This window comes from Cherax quadricarinatus, chromosome 21, assembly GCF_038502225.1.
Source record: "Cherax quadricarinatus isolate ZL_2023a chromosome 21, ASM3850222v1, whole genome shotgun sequence".
In the NCBI taxonomy this organism is placed as follows: Eukaryota; Metazoa; Arthropoda; class Malacostraca; order Decapoda; family Parastacidae; genus Cherax; species Cherax quadricarinatus.
Window position 1 is genome coordinate 13,894,540 of NC_091312.1, and position 5,000 is coordinate 13,899,539.

Genomic DNA, 5,000 nt, shown 5'->3' on the forward strand with positions numbered 1-5,000 from the left:
TGCAGACCACGCCTGTGTTCGTAATAATCAAGGTGGTGATAGTGATGGTGGTAAAAAATAACAGTTCGTTCCAGTTGTCAGTTAAGTTCCACTACTGGAACATTATGGATAATAGTGTTAATGTAGTTACTTATATAATTATTGTTAAGAGTTATTTACTGCCTTTAATTTCACTTGGTAATAATAATAATAAGAATATATTAACTTCTGAGACGTATAACTAATTACAAAGCTCACTAAGTCGTGTTATTCTGAACATATAGAAAGGTAAGGAAAAAGGTGATAGGTACTTGACGAAGAGTTCATAACGAGCGATACTTAACGAAGGGTACCTAACGGGGAGTTCATAACGAAGGGTACCTAAGGAAGAGTTCATAAAGAGGAATGCCTAAGGGTACCTGACTAAGGGTACATAACGAAGGGTACCTAACGAATTATACCTGACAAAGGGAAGGGCACCTAACGAAGCGTTCCTTACGAAAGGTTCGTAACAAAGGGTTCCTAATGATGATTTGATAACGAAGGGTACCTATAGAAAGGTACCAAACGAAGGGTACCAGACGAAGGGTACCTAAAGAAGTGTACCTGACGTAGGGTACCAGAGGAAGGGTACCTAAAGAAGTGTACCTGACGAAGGGCACCTAATGTATTTAGTGGGCATAAAAGCTAAATCCTCTTGCAGTCCTTTGATGTTTAAGGCTCATGATCCAAGGAACTGGAGTTATGCCCATAGGCGCAGCGATATGTTCAAAAGAAAATGGGATCTCGCAGCTCTTTAAAGAAAACGGGATCTAAAAGCGTTGTTTCCCACTTAAAAGAAAACGGGATGTGGCTAGCTATGTCATTTTTATTTTTAATTATTTTTGATCTAATTATATTATTATAATTGTTGTTGTTACGTTATTATTATTATTATTATTATTATTATTATTATTATTATTATTATTATTATTATTATTATTATTATTATTATTATTATTATTATTATTATTATTATTATTCCCTAATGCTTGCTTACGGTGTAAATTTTCTGGTATTTATTTCTCAAATGAGATATATACTGTGCTCGTAAATGAGACAGGTATGTCTCATTGTATATACACTGAGAAGTATATGTCTCTCAGTGTATATACCCTGAGAAGTGTATGTCTCTCAGTGTATATACCCTGAGAAGTGTATGTCTCTCAGTTTATATACCCTGAGAAGTGTATGTCTCTCAGTGTATATACCCTGAGAAGTGTATGTCTATCAGTGTATATACCCTGAGAAGTGTATGTCTATCAGTGTATATACCCTGAGAAGTGTATGTCTATCAGTGTATATACCCTGAGAAGTGTATGTCTATCAGTGTATATACCCTGAGAAGTGTCTCTCAGCGTATATTCACTACGACTTTAATCCCTGTTTTAATATTCCAGTATTCTTGGCTGATGCTGTACAGTTGACAGGCAGCCGTAATGACCATGGTGTACTCGATAGGCTTGAAACCCCATCCCGCCTCTCCATAAACGAGAAATGAGGCACGGAAATTTGTGAGAGAATTCATTTGTATCTTTTCTTGTTATTGTATCCTCTCTGTTCCTCATTCACTCTTATTTTTGCGTTAACTTTCGTTGTGCTCTTCGGGTCCCCTCTCACTCCCGTTCACTCTCCCTTCGTGTTAGACTTGTCTCCCTCCCCTCACTCTTCCTCTCTTCCCCTCACTCTTCCTCTCTTCCCCACTCTCTTCCTTTCAACCTGCTTCCCTCTTCTAGTCTCAGAAAATCTCTTCCTCTCGCTTCTATCACATCATCCCTTCCTTTCCCCTCCCTCTCTCCCTCTCTCTCCCCCTCTGTCTCTCTGTATCTCCTCTCTCTCACTCCCCATCTCATACCTCTTCTCCCCCTCCCACACTGGCTACTGTCTCACCACCCTCCCTCTCTGGCTACTGTCTCACCACCCTCCCTCTCTGGCTACTGTCTCACCACCCTCCCTCTCTGGCTACTGTCTTACCACCCTCCCTCTCTGGCTACTGTCTCACCACTCTCCCTCTCTGGCTACTGTCTCACCACCCTCCCTCTCTGGCTACTGTCTCACCACCCTCCCTCTCTGGCTACTGTCTCACCATCCTCCCTCTCTGGCTACTGTCTTACCACCGTCCCTCTCTGGCTACTGTCTCACCACTCTCCCACTCTGGCTACTGTCTCACCACCCTCCCTCTCTGGCTAAAGTCTCACCACCCTCCCACTCTGGCTCCTGTCTCACAACCCTCCCTCTCTGGCTACTGTCTCACCACCCTCCCACTCTGGCTACTGTCTCACCACCCTCCCACTCTGGCTACTGTCTCACCACCCTCCCACTCTGGCTCCTGTCTCACAACCCTCCCTCTCTGGCTACTGTCTCACCACCCTACCACTCTGGCTACTGTCTCACCACCCTCCAACTCTGGCTACTGTCTCACCACCCTCCCACTCTGGCTGCTGTCTCACTACTCTCCCTCTCTGGCTACTGTCTCACCACCCTCCCTCTCTGGCTACTCTCTCACCACCCTCCCTCTCTGGCTACTGTCTCACCACCCTCCCACTCTGGCTCCTGTCTCACCACCCTCCCACTCTGGCTCCTGTCTCACCACCCTCCCTCTCTGGCTCCTGTCTCACCACCCTCCCACTCTGGTTCCTGTCACACCACCCTCCCACTCTGGCTTTTGTCTCACCACCCTCCCTCTCTGGCTCCTGTCTCACCACCCTCCCACACTGGCTCCTGTCTCACCACCCTCCCACTCTGGCTACTGTCTCACCACCCTCCCTCTCTGGCTACTGTCTCACCCCCCTCCCTCACTGGCTCTTGTCTCACCACCCTCCCACTCTGGCTACTGTCTCACCACCCTCCCACTCTGGCTACTGTCTAACCACCCTCTCTCTCTGGCTACTGTCTCACCACCCTCCCACTCTGGCTACTGTCTCACCATCCTCTCACTCTGGTTCCTGTCTCACTACCCTCCCACTCTGGCTCCTGTCTCACTACCCTCCCACTCTGGCTACTGTCTCACCACCCTCCCACCCTCGCTCCTGTCTCACCACCCTCCCGCTCTGGCTACTGTCTCACCACCCTCCCACCCTGGCTCCTGTCTCACCACCTTCTCACTCTGGCTACTGTCTCACCATCCTCCCACCCTGGCTCCTGTGTCACCACCCTCCCTCTCTGGCTACTGTCTCACCACCCTTCCACTCTGGCTACTGCCTCACCACCCTCCCTCTCTGGCTACTGTCTCACCACCCTCCCTTTCTGGCTACTGTCTCACCACCCTCCCACTCTGGTTCCTGTCACACCACCCTCCCATTCTGGCTACTGTCTCACCACCCTTCCTTTCTGGCTACTGTCTCACCACCCTCCCACTCTGGCTACTGTCTCACCACCCTCCCATTCTGGCTACTGTCTCAGCACCCTCCCTCTCTGGCTACTGTCTCACCACCCTCCCATTCTGGCTACTGTCTCACCACCCTCCCTCTCTGGCTACTGTCTCACCACCCTTCCACTCTTGCTACTGTCTCACCACCCTCCCATTCTGGCTACTGTCTCACCACCCTCCCATTCTGGCTACTGTCTCACCACCCTCCCACTCTGGCTACTGTCTAACCACCCTCTCTCTCTGGCTACTGTCTCACCACCCTCCCACTCTGGCTACTGTCTCACCATCCTCTCACTCTGGTTCCTGTCTCACTACCCTCCCACTCTGGCTCCTGTCTCACTACCCTCCCACTCTGGCTACTGTCTCACCACCCTCCCACCCTCGCTCCTGTCTCACCACCCTCCCGCTCTGGCTACTGTCTCACCACCCTCCCACCCTGGCTCCTGTCTCACCACCTTCTCACTCTGGCTACTGTCTCACCATCCTCCCACCCTGGCTCCTGTGTCACCACCCTCCCTCTCTGGCTACTGTCTCACCACCCTTCCACTCTGGCTACTGCCTCACCACCCTCCCTCTCTGGCTACTGTCTCACCACCCTCCCTTTCTGGCTACTGTCTCACCACCCTCCCACTCTGGTTCCTGTCACACCACCCTCCCATTCTGGCTACTGTCTCACCACCCTTCCTTTCTGGCTACTGTCTCACCACCCTCCCACTCTGGCTACTGTCTCACCACCCTCCCATTCTGGCTACTGTCTCAGCACCCTCCCTCTCTGGCTACTGTCTCACCACCCTCCCATTCTGGCTACTGTCTCACCACCCTCCCTCTCTGGCTACTGTCTCACCACCCTTCCACTCTTGCTACTGTCTCACCACCCTCCCATTCTGGCTACTGTCTCACCACCCTCCCATTCTGGCTACTGTCTCACCACCCTTCCACTCTTGCTACTGTCTCACCACCCTCCCACTCTGGCTACTGTCTCACCATCCTCCCACTCTGGCTACTGTCTCACCACCCTCCCACTCTGGCTACTGTCTCACCACCCTCCCACTCTGGCTACTGTCTCACCACCCTCCCACTCTGGCTACTGTCTCACCATCCTCCCACTCTGGCTACTGTCTCACCACCCTCCCACTCTGGCTACTGTCTCACCACCCTCCCTCTCTGGCTACTGTCTCACCACCCTCCCTCTCTGGCTACTGTCTCACCACCCTCCCACTCTGGCTACTGTCTCACCACCCTCCCACTCTGGCTACTGTCTCACCACCCTCCCACTCTGGCTACTGTCTCACCATCCTCCCACTCTGGCTACTGTCTCACCACCCTCCCTCTCTGGCTACTGTCTCACCACCCTCCCACTCTGGCTACTGTCTCACCACCCTCCCACTCTGGCTACTGTCTCACCACCCTCCCACTCTGGCTACTGTCTCACCATCCTCCCACTCTGGCTACTGTCTCACCACCCTCCCACTCTGGCTACTGTCTCACCACCCTCCCGCTCACAATTAAAGCATATGACACGAACATAGTTACTGTGTATCACGAGTGAAGATTATACACCCCCCGTGTAGGCAATAATTGGCAGCGATTATAGATCCCAGGTGGGGGGAAG

At 51.4% G+C, this 5,000-nt stretch overlaps 1 protein-coding gene across 2 annotated transcripts in view; it reads right to left on the reverse strand.

Annotated features, from left to right (window-relative positions):
* LOC128689004 (protein O-mannosyl-transferase TMTC2-like) overlaps positions 1 to 5,000 on the reverse strand; it is a 384,274-nt gene that overhangs the window by 337,821 nt on the left and 41,453 nt on the right. The gene's annotated exons all lie outside the window — the stretch shown is intronic.